The 12,071-nt window shown below is 48.2% G+C and overlaps 1 protein-coding gene and 1 long non-coding RNA gene across 2 annotated transcripts in view; one reads left to right on the top strand and one right to left on the bottom strand.

Annotated features, from left to right (window-relative positions):
• ASIC2 (acid sensing ion channel subunit 2) overlaps positions 1-12,071 on the top strand; it is a 1,127,000-nt gene that overhangs the window by 166,059 nt on the left and 948,870 nt on the right.
• Positions 1-12,071, bottom strand: part of LOC144335438 (uncharacterized) — a 41,847-nt gene that overhangs the window by 25,440 nt on the left and 4,336 nt on the right. The window contains exon 3 of the long non-coding RNA XR_013406291.1: positions 212-324. This is a non-coding gene — a long non-coding RNA (uncharacterized LOC144335438). The remainder of the gene's footprint in view (positions 1-211; positions 325-12,071) is intronic.

The raw sequence follows: 12,071 nt of genomic DNA, 5'->3' as shown, positions 1-12,071 counted from the left end.
TGTGGGCCAGGCAAAATGAAAACTTCCTGCTCAGAGTTTAAACCTGTGTCACAGATTGGGTCCCCAGGAAGGAAACTCTGAAATAGATATTTACTTGCAATGGTTTATTAGGAAGAACTCATAAAATTACACTTAAGGAAGGAATGGGGAGAAAGCAAGATTAGGCAGAAGGAGAAGCTGAGCTGTGATGCAGTCTCAATGAGCATCTTACCTGATGCCATGGGAAATGTGAAAATGGAGTGAGCCTTCAGAGTTGTTCCAGATGGGGAAAGCGGTTCAGGCCTCAATATCTTTCCATGGATCTGTCATCGGATGTGAACCGCCCTGTAAAGAAGGCATGATCTGGAGCAAGGCAGCTCTCTGTGGTCAGGGTTAGGGCAAACCTCATGGGGAGCTGGCAGCTGAGAACTTTCTGCAGGCAGCATCCCCAGCAAGTAGCAAGATAAGTCCTTCCTTCTTGAAGAGGGACCTGGGAAGCACATCACAGCATCCACCACAACCTGTTGCCTCAACCTACCGAAGTTCTCAGAAAACTTCTTCCCATTCCCAAGCTCCTCATCCTTTCCCCTGCCATCCCATCTCCATATGTGTTGTGGCCCATTCTTTCACTCCTTTCACTTCCTCGTCTCCCTTTCTTCTCGCCCAGAGTCATTTCTAGATGTCTAAGCTCATCTAGGGAAGTTCTTTGATCTTGGTCAAGTGGCAGAGATGGAGACACAAAGGCCAGCCCTCATCCAGCTTCTCACCTCCCTCACTCAGAGCCTTGCTTGAGCTCTGTCTGTCCTTGGGCTCTTGGGTCCTGAAAATATGTGGCTGTCAGTGGAGATGTGTCCTTCCACCATGCTCCCAGCACCTATTTGTCTCTGTTTGTGGCTCTAACCTCTTATGCTTGCCCCAGTGTCCTTGTGTTTGTGTCTCTATCTTTATTATTATTATTATTATTTTACTATTATGTGACTTGGCTTGAAGCCCACATCCCTTGATGCTGCTGTCTGAGAATCTACAAGGCTCACCCCAGTTGAAGCCCAACTCAGAATACCAGGAATACTAAGTGACTCGGACACTTGTTGTTGCTGTGTCCAGTAGAGAAAGAATAGAGGAGGCCTAAGAGGCACAGAGAGAAGGCTAGTTACTTTGGACCACTTGAGGCTCTTCTATGTGGAGGTCCATTCAAGAGAGACTGAGTTCCCGAGTTCATTATTGAAAGTGCATAAGCAGAAATGGAAGCCTGTAAGTGTGAAGACAGAAATGGGATTTAGACCTTGTAGGTCAAGGGCTGGCCACTTATAAGTGATGTCACCTTGAGTAATGACCTCAGCATTCCTGAATTTGCACTTTCACAATGGCCAACGTGGTTCACCCCAGCTCTGCAGAATGCTCAGAGGAGGAAAAAGTGAGAGAGTTCTTGTATGAGGGGTGGAATTTTGTAACTTTTTCCTGACACATGAGGACTTTCTGTCCCCTCTTACCCCAAATATAACCCATCTTAGTACCTGAGGAGGCCCAGTACAGAGAGGGCTGATGCCAGCTCACATTCAGTGTGGATTCCTGAGGGTTATGACTTTTCTGGATTTCTTAAACTACTCTGTGCAGAGAGGGGACACCAGGCTCAGGGAGAGCCACTCCTGGGCTTGGTGGAGTTTGGCTGGGTGGTAGGGAGAAGTCAGGGTTTCTGATGACCTCTCTCCCTGGCAGCTGCCCCAGGGAAACTCTTGAGTTTCTATGACCCAGTGGTAGGCATGGAGCAGCGGCTACACCAGGTCTCATGCAGGAAGGAAGGAAGGATAGAGGCAGGTAGTGTGAATGGTCACTCTTGTGCCCCTAAGACAACGCCAGGCCAAGGTCCCCGCTCTGACGGATTGGTGTCATGGCCTGGGTCCAGGCTTTAGAGGGTGATTTGCCTTCATTCAACTCACTGCCCACCCTCCTCTCTCCTGGTCATGAGTCATAGACTTGGGGAAGACAACTTCCGGGAGAGACCAAGGCCCCTGAACCAGCTGGGGGTTGACTGCCTGACACCTTACATGTAGTCTGTAAACTAACTCTAGTTGAAGCTGTCACCAAGGAGACACAATAAGGTTGTCCTGTCCACTTCTGTACTTACACTCAGCCCTTTTGTGATAATGTTTCTCCTATAAACCCCCTAAGCGAGTTTATCTATGACCCATGTTTAGAAGCCCTCCTTGCTCTCCCTCCATATGCACCAGGACTCACTGGTGGGCTTAGAAGCTCTTCCACACCCCAGGCCCTTCCTAACACTCCCTGCTCCTCCCTCTGTCCAAGGCAGGGTTGGAGGCATTTGCAGAGAGCAGGCCCAACACGGAGGGCCAGAGTCACCCTCAGTCTGGCCTTGACTCGACTCTCCCAGCATACCATAAGCATAGGAATTTGACACAGGTGGTGTCAGAAATGTTAAACTATGAAATAGGACTTGCCCTGCAGACCCACCCCAGGCACACCATCCTTTAGCTGGCTGTGTGTGTGCACTATGGGGGCAGGCACAGTTCCAGGCTCTGTATAGGAAAGTAACCTGGACCTTGGAGGTTATTTTGTCCTTATTTTGAAGTTGCAGAAACTAAAGGCCAGGATTAGGGCAGGACATCCTAATCACACAGTCAGTGAGAAGCAGGCTGGATCTTGACGGGGCAGTCTGGCCCCAGCAGCCACCCTGGACTGCCTTGACTTGACTGCGGTGTGAGAGGCTCCCTGCCATCTTTTCTGTGTAGCCCTGGGCTCCCATATCTCTGACCCCATGCAAATAGCTCCTCTCTCTGCCTTCATGGAAACACTGGGACAAAAACTTAGGCAAATGAGGCTTCTAGTGGCTAGGGCCTGAGTGTGATAATAGGGAACATTGAGTGGGGTTTACACATCTAGTGGAGAAGCTCATCAAGCCCTGGCCAGCACAGGCACATTCAACCTTCAAACCTGGGAAAGATCCAGGTCCAGTGTGGTCTCAGCTATGAATTCACTCATGTGCCTCGCTTTCCTGCCCCACCTTCAAGGGCTGGCACCAGGACTCCACAGCCCATGAGTCACAGACAGCACTGAAACTGTGGCCCAGGACCTCCATACTGCACCATGATGTCATGAGCTAGCAAGGCCGCTTGAACCTATGTGCCTGGCAGGCAGCTGCAGACACTGCTTTCAGAGCCAGCAAGACCACTGACCCCAGATTCCTCTCCAGCCTGCTCACAGGGTGCAGGAGTCCTGTAACAGGACAGGCCTTCTCCGTCCCTGGGAACGATCAGTGTCATGAGGCTCTTGTTGGGAGGGGCAGACAAGGAAACCTGCGTGCACTCATGTGGAATCGACAGACATCAAAACCTTCTCTATGGGGCCAGAGGGAAGAGGAAAGTAAAAGGTATAGGATGTAGGGGATTGGGAAAGAATCTCTCTTAGGAGAGGGCCTGAAAGGAAAATCCTACAGAAAAAAATGCCATGGTTATCAAGGATAGAAAAAACGTATCCTTCAAACAAGCACAATGCCTGGCTCATAGTAGCTACTCAGTAAATATTTGTCGGATAAATGTGAAATCTAGACGTGGACTTTGTGTACCCAGATTTCTGTTTTCTTATTCTGGTTAACTTGAAATCATTTTTCCCTCTGAGTTTTGATGTTCACTTTTGCAAAATGAGAATGCCACAACCTTCCAGCACAGATCACTGTACCACTGCTACGATGCAGGCAGAGGTGCCCTGAAAGTGGCAAATGTTGTGCAGATATGGGGAGGTTTCATTTTTCAGCGCTTTCCCTCCAACCACCCCTGAGGTCAGCCCCCTGCATCCATCATCAACATCTAATGCTTTTCAGCAATTACTCTAGGTTAATTGGCTCAGGCAGAGCAGTCCATAGGAAATGCCCCCGGTGGAATTGACAAGCCCTCTTCTCGGCGTAGGGAATATCTCTCCGGATTAAGTGTGCCTAATGCTGCCGTTTGCTAGATGGGGGATGAAGACAGCAGGGCCAGAATGCAGCTGCACATCATTTGTATCCGAAATACCAGGGGCCAGCTGCCTGGCTGTAATGAAATTCCAGCAAGCCTTGTTGACATTCCAGAGGCGTCGCCACAACGAGGTTAAATTATAAGTTGATGATGACAAGCAGACGCACAGGAAAATGTCAAAATTAGCATGGCTGAGCACAGGCACCCTCCTCCCTCCATCCTTGCACCCTCCTCCCTCCATCCTTGCACCCTCCTCCCTCCATCTTTGCTTCGGTACAGCCACTTTTCCCTCCTCTGTCCACACCCACCCCCAGGACCACCTAATCTCATGATTTGATGTTTAAGGGTATCACAGCAGGAACAAGTTTGTCGTAGTGGCTTCCTCTTTCTGTCTTACTTTTCTCCTTGGGCCACCTGATGGAGTGAGAACAAAGCAGCCTTCTGATGAGTCAGTGACCTTGGACACGTCGCCGACCCTCCATGAGCCTCTGTTTGTTCATCTGTGCATTGAGGATAATTATGCCTTCCTCCTGGAGTAGCTGCGGATTGGATGAGCTCACATACGTACTTCACTGGGCACAGGGCTCAACAATGTCACTTTCCTCCCTGCCTTCCTTGGGCCCACGTGGGCTCTCCAGTTGGAAGAGAGCAGTTGGGAGGATGGACCACAGGTGAGGTGGAAAACTAGGCTGGGCTCATACCAGGAGTCCATGCATGATGAAAATCCAGAGTTAGAATGTGGGGTCAGGGCTGGGCAGGTTATTGTGGGAATGGGGACACAAGTCCCTGAGTATACAGCTGGACTCACTATGTGAGACTATGGAAATAGAGGGTAGGCATTTCACAAGCAGCAGTCTGAGACTGAATTAGACCAAGTAACAGTCGTACCATTTCAAAGCACCTGTAGATGAATCATATTGTTAAACTCACTCAACAGTTATTTGAAAAAGGGACTAATACCCCATTTACAGATGGTCTTGGATCTGTAAATGGGGTATTAATATATAAGGAGACCAGGGAAGGCTTCATTGAAAGCGTGACATTCAAGCAGATGATCCAAGAGCGTCCATCCAATTTGGGGACAGAGAAATTTAAAAAGGGGAGGTCTGAAGATAAGCAAGGATCAGTCAGATTTCCAGTTGAGGAAGCCATCCAATGGCTAGAGATTTGGGGGGTACTGAGAAGAACTGGGGGAAGTCTTCAACATGGTAACTTAAAAGGAGAGACTTACATTCCTGAGGATTAAATGTAGGCTGAGAAGTCCAGACAGCAAAGAACAGAGCCTTGTGGGATGACTTCATTCAATGAACAGGGGAAGAAGAGGAGAGATGCAGAGAAGGAAGAGACAGAAATGTAGGCAAACATCATTGACAGGGCAATAATGTGGGAACCAAACCAAAGAGAGGAAGCATCTAGGAGAGGAAATTATTAATGGGAACAGAGCAGAGAGATGGGATCAAGGTCTCCAGCTGAGTCAAACAGATTTTGGTAGGCTTGCCTGGAACTCTCTTTACTATTTATGACCTTGATTCCATGGGAGCATGAGTTATTAAATCCAAAAAATTGATGTGTCAAATTGATTTTCAGGTCCTGGCCCACTGAGACTTGTCAGCAATTTTTTTTCTTTTCTGTTCATGTCTTTGGCTCTGACTTTCCTAGAAAACAGATCATGACTTTGGGTTTCCTTAAATGAAAGTGGTTCAGATTACAGAGGTGGGTCTAGGACAAGGGATAGAAAGGAGAAGACAGGATGATAGAGGGAGAATATTAAGCCACCTTTCCCTGGAAGAGGACTAGACTGGGCCTCCACCCCAAGAGGCCCAACCCTTTATTTGGGCTCTGATCCCTGCTTCTGTTCAGGCTGTGCAATCCCATATCAGCAAAAGGGCTTCCATCCTGGGGAGAGAGAAAGGATCTACAGGGAAGAAAAGGAGACAGTCTCAATTAGGGTTAGTGGCCGAAACCAACTGAGGTCAACTTGCAAGCATGATTTCATGCATTCATTCATTCAACAAATATTTAGTGAGTGCCTGCCTTGTGTCAGACACTGTTCTGAGCACTGACAATATACCAACGAATAAAGCAGACACAAATGCCTGGCCTCGTGGAACTTACATTCTAGTGGGGAGAGATGGCCAACACATCACATAAATAAGTAAATTAGATGATACAATTGTTAAAACATGATAAGGTACTATGGAGAAAAATGAAGCAGGAGAGGAAGAGAGGAAAAGCTGAGGGATGAGGGTGGGGCTTCAAGTTTATATAGGGAGACCAGGGAAGGCATCATTTAAAAGGTGACATTCGAGCAGGCTTGTAGGACTTAGACACAGATGTGAATGGATGGATACTGGGCAATTCACAAAATCAGAACTAAGGCTAAAATAGGTGTGGCCTCACAAAGAAGAGGAATCAGGAACCTCTGAGTATCTAGGATGGAGGAATTCATGGGCACTCTCTTTGTGGCAGGGCTCTATGGACGGATGGATGGATGGATGGATTCCTATCACCTAGCGGCACTCAATTCAAGTCAGTGTCTAGGAAAAGAGAAGCTGGTTGGACTTGCCTAAGTCTCCTGTCCACCTGTTGGGCAGCATACCTTGATGGATACCACCACTGAGACTGCATGCCGCCGGATGGAGGGTGGCTGCCCAAGGAAAAATCCAGGCATAGGGCTGGGGTGCCAGGCGGGCAAAGCCAGCTGAGGTTGTACACACATACATACACACACATAAGCACAATGGCTGCTGGAGTAAGGCACCAAAGAGAAGTGAGCTCAGAGATCTTTGAATCTGCTTCCTTAAGGTTGGAGCTGGAGACCCTGAGACTTGGGAATTGGGAGGGAATTACTCATGGTCACCTATTCAGGAAAGGGGAAGTTTGGTAATAGACTTCCAAGCCAGACTGCTTTCCACTTCCCAGAGCTTCCAGAGAGCACAGGAGGTCTGAGGAGAAAGAAACCTAAGAAAGCATCTCACGGAATCGTCCCATTTCCCAGCTGAAGAAACTGAAGCCAGGAAGAAGACTGAGTGAGTGGGGATTAGTGGACAGTAAAAGGCAGGAGATTTTGGAGGACAGAGTAGAAGGTGGAAAATCAGAACTTTCCTTCTCCTGGACCAGGTGAGAGGATGATGCACGGAGATGTCTTAAGCAAATGTTTAGAACTCTCCTGGGGTAAGGGGAATAGGACTGGCAAGGCATCCCTGAGGTCCAGTGCAACCAAGCAGGCCCTGTTAGGTGTCCTGTGCTCCACAGGAAACACCCCAAGGATCACAGCAAATACTCTTACCCAGAGGAGAGCCTGTTAGCAATCTAGGCCAAATCCTATTTGCTTTCATAAGCCTGTGTGTAAACGATGGGCTGCGGCTCATGTCCCGTGGCAGCCTGATGGGGTGAGTGAGCAGGACCAAACCACTCCTCTCTGTGTCTATATGTTCAGGAGGTCACTTGATTCAAAGTCAAATACACCCAGAGTAGAGGGAGAGCCGCAGAGCTCCATTTGGTGTGAACACTGTAATTGAAAATTAGAGCGCTCCTGCCTACCAAATCTTCACTCTGGAATTTGCATCCCTGCCCTGCTGGGCAGTGAGAAAAGCACTCAGTTGCCCAAGTCTGGGCTTATTGCTACTGGAGGAAGCCTGGTTTGGCCATTCTGCCAGGGCTCTTTAAGTACAGCTTCTATCCTCTCCACCCACCCCCAACAATGGCAGCTTGCCTCCATCTGCACCTGAATGGGAAACTGGGAACCACAGCCCCTCTGTTGATGTCTCCACTGGGTTGTGCTGGCTGCTCTCCCTAGATCCTAAATCCTTGGCTCCTAGCATCTGCTTCTGATCCCTTCAACTGAGTAACCCTTGGCCCTTCAGTAGCTTCTGGGATTTGGACTACAATTCAGAGCTGAGCTCTGTGTGTTCCAACTCAGTCTCTGCAGAGAACGTTTCTGCTCCTGCTTCCAGCCCAGAAACTCTAGCAGCCAAGCCCAAGAGACGATGCAGAGATTCAGATCACTCCCTCTTCGGGTAGAGATTCCCTCACTGTGGATGTGCCACATTCAGGGCTGGCTCCAGGCATAACTCTGACACTGACCACCTGACCTGGGTTAGTTTTGTCAGCACATCCCTCTTTCAGTCTCAGGCTCTAATTTGCACAGAAGGAAACTGTGACCCAGAGAGGGAGGAAGCTGGGCAAGGTTCGTCTGCATCTGTAGTCACCTTTTCTCCAGTGCTAGCTGGCTGGGACTCTTCATTGTCTACGATGGGGCCCAAGTTCCCACAGTGTGTTATGAGACCTAAAGCTTGTGTTAACACGATTATTCTTCATCAAAAGTGACCTGTGTTCTCTTCTTGAGGATTAGCCGTGTGGCAGGAGCTAGTCTATAAACTAATCCTTAGTAAGGCGTGATGTCTGATCACAGACAACTAATTGAGCTTTTCACACCTTAGCTTGAGGGAGTGGAAGGTGCAAATTTCAAGCAATAAAGGAGTTTTGGATTGTTTTGTTTTGTTTTTCCAAACAGAGAATGCTTCTTGATGCTCCTTAAAGCATGCTGTATAGTCAGAAACCACGTAGCTGAACCAGTCCGACACAAAGAACTAGGGGACCATTAATCTAAGCCTAGAGATCACTGGAGCTCTGGGCAATGCTGACCTTTGTTTGTTTGTTTCTAAGGAAAGAGAAACTACTATTTAGAGTTTAGAGCCCACAGAGATACTGAGTGTGAGTATTTTTCTATTGTCCTTCCTGTCATGCATTCAGTAAATGAATCAATTGTCAAAGGTACATTGGTCACCTACTGTATGTCAAGTTCTTTTTTGGGACATTTGGGGGATTCACAGATGGACACGGCGTGACTCTCCATCCTTAAGACATCATGTGACATGTTTGGTAAGTCAGCTGTATAATGTTGATGACATTAATAATATTAACTTAACATTTGTTAGTCTATAGTTTATAGTAGTTCTCAACATTATTGAGCCTTTGAAGACTTTGTTTCTCCTCTGTAAGGAGGAGGCGGTGAGATCATTAATCCCTCAGCCCACATTGTTGGCAAAATCACCTGAGGTTACAAACGGGAAAGTACTTGGTAACTCCAAGAACCCTGAGCCTGGTGGTTATTATTATTACTTCTGTTGTTTTTCTCAGTCTCGGAGAAAAATTATTACTAATGTCAGCAGAATCACAGCTTCTATTTACACGAAGACAGGCCAAGAATTTCAATCCCTTGTCCCTCTCCCAATTAAATCATGGATTCAGATTGCCCTAAATCCATCGCAAGGTCTAGGTCTGAAGATCCAAGTTTGAGTCCCAGCTCTGTATAATCCTATCAAAGCCTCTTAATCTCTTTGGGTTATAATTTTTTTTTCACAAATACAGATGAGATAGGTAGATTCGTAGGTAGAAAATGTTCTAATTCTGTGTTTGTGTGTCCTTACATGTATATGGACATGTCCTGACACAATCTTGCATTTCCAGAGAGTTCATTCCAGCCAAAGTCATCCCTGGCTTCTTCCCCACCTTTCTTATCTTCAGAGGAATTTTAATTATGCATGTGAATGGGAGGGCAGGGACAGGGACTCACAAACTGTCACTTTCAGGAGCTGGCGTGTGAGTGTATGTATGTGTATGCATTTGTGTGTGTGCATATGTGTGAAATGTTCTCCTTGCTGCCTTTAGACTTGCCATTGCTCTTCTCCTGGTGCCAAATATTCTCTCAAGCCTTCTAAAGGTTGCAGCAGGGGCCAGGCCAGAGAACAGAGGTTTCTCTGCTTCTGCTTGGTGCTTTATCGTGTTTTGACCAGGTAAGCTGCAGCATTCACAACCCAGAAAACAAAGGCAGGAGAGGTGGTGTGCTGCTAGCACAGCCGGCTTGGAGCCCCACTGCCCGTCTTTGGTTTCTGTGCTCAGCTGGCTTCTGCGTTTGACTGTGAATCATTTCTGCTGGAGGACTGCATGCCACTGAGTGCCCTTTGAGTGGTGTGCATTGCACAGGCATCCTGGAGGGAAGCATAAAGAAATGGGAGTGGAAGGAGCAGCCCAGAGAAGAAACACAACCCTGTCATGCCCGAGTGTGGCTTCTCGGATTTGAAGGATGATAGGTATAGCAAAGGGAGGCTGGCTCTCTCTTTTGCAGGACTGAAGGGCGATGAATCTGCTGTCAGCATGAGTGACTCAGGACACCTGGGTTTGTTCTGAGCATCTCCCCTGGCCTGTTGGAGGAAGATTTCTCAGCCCCCACTTCTCCCCCACCTTTCACCGGATGCCACCAGGGTTAATGATGAAAGCAAGTAGTTTGGAGTCAGCCTGGATGGCTTTCCCTGCTGGCTCTGCATGTGCTCACCGCATCTCTTAGGATAATTGCATAGTCTCAATGAGTGCTTACAACTCTTCACAAAAACTCCTTGTTGAGTTAGCCTTAAATCTCCCTGGCTCTGTGTTAGGGGTTGGTCTGATAAATCCTCCTCCTTGGCCTCTGGGACCCAGATTGGAGTGCAGGCCGCTGGAGCTGAAGCTGCCTAACTTCCCTGTCTTGTGTGGTCCCCACAGTCCAACTGTGATGCCACGGCTGCTGCTTAACTTCCTCTGCCCATAGCTCAGGGCTTGGCTCAGCAGGGGAGCAGCATGTTTCACAGCTGGGTGTGGGCACTGCCTGTCTCTGGGATGTGTTCCAAGCACAGCATTCGACTAAGCAGAGACCAAGGAGAGCATGGCCTGGTCAGGATGCATCCACAGCTCCAGAAGTTTAAGTGGGGTGCTGCCTGGGCTTCGAGGATGAGGAAAGGTATCCAACTACCCCACTGGTTCTCAACTGAGGGCGACTTTGCCACCCAGGGGACATTTGATAATGTCTGGAAACAAGCTTTGTTGTCATAATGAAAGGTGCTACTGGCATCTAGTGGGTAGAGGCCAGGGATGCTGCTAAACATCCTACAATCCACAGAACAGCTCCCTACAACAAAGAATTAATGAGCCCAAAATGTCAATAGTTCAGAGACTGAGAAACACTGCTAGCCTCAGAACTGCCGAGGAAACAGGCATGTTGAGATAAACAGGACTTTGCATTGCTAGATCCTAATGGTACTGGCAGCTGTGTGGTATAAGTGATCTTGGACTATGAGTGGGCCTTTCCTTCCCCTCTTCCCCCAGACCCCTAGCCCAGTGTGGAAAGTTACATATCAGAGGCCTAGCGAGGCAGGTGCCTCACCTGTATCCCCTTGGCACTCACCGTGGCAGTAGCTGCCGATGGCATTCTAGAACAAACAGTTGGGACTCTCCACTTCTCTGCCCCAGGGCTTTCTCTCAGCCCACAAGCAGGACAGAGCAGAAGTGCCCTGGAGTTCCTGCCCCCAGGAATGGCCCTCAGTCATTGATGATGGGAGCTGGAGAATAGGTACAGCTCCCATCCCTCAGGTAAGACAACTCTGCAACATATCCACATTGTCACCCAGAGACCCCAGTGGGACGGAGCCTCAATTGTCCACAATAGTAATGGGCTTATTAATGCACCCTGCATTGCTTCCTGCCCTCCCCTTTCTCATTCCCCAGATCCTCTGCTGATGTTACTTGGGACCACCTCGCAGATAGACTACTTCATTCCTTGTCACTGAGTCTGCCTGTGGGACAGCCTAGCCCAAGAGAAGCAGCCATATCCCTGTGGCTGAAGGAACTAACATCGTCTGTACTAGGTTATGTATTTACTCATTTGCTTACATCATCCATTCATTCATCCATTTGGTGAGCCCGCAACATTTACTGGGCATCCACTATGTACCAGAAATCGAGAATGTCATACTCACATAGAGAAGGAAAAACTGAGACTCTGAGATAAACCTGCACTTCTTCAAAGTCCCCCAAAAAGTGAAGGACCAAAACTAGAATATAAAGTCAAATGCATCTTATGCCTATTCTTACTACTGGTTGTTTCTCAACAGGCCATGCTTGTAACTACCTGGAGAGTTTTAAGTAAATACAGATGTCTGAACCCCACTCCAGAATCAATTATTATCTCTAGGACTGGGGCCCTGGCCTCTGTGCTTTTTTTAAAGCTCACTGCCATCCGCCCCACACACATTGTCTGACTCAGGATGCAGCAAGTGAGAGGAATGGAGGCTCTTCTGTAACTGGGGC

This window comes from Macaca mulatta, chromosome 16 (assembly GCF_049350105.2).
Source record: "Macaca mulatta isolate MMU2019108-1 chromosome 16, T2T-MMU8v2.0, whole genome shotgun sequence".
Taxonomy (NCBI): domain Eukaryota; kingdom Metazoa; phylum Chordata; class Mammalia; order Primates; family Cercopithecidae; genus Macaca; species Macaca mulatta.
The sequence above is the reverse complement of the archived record's forward strand: the minus strand, read 5'-3'. Positions and strand labels throughout refer to the sequence as shown.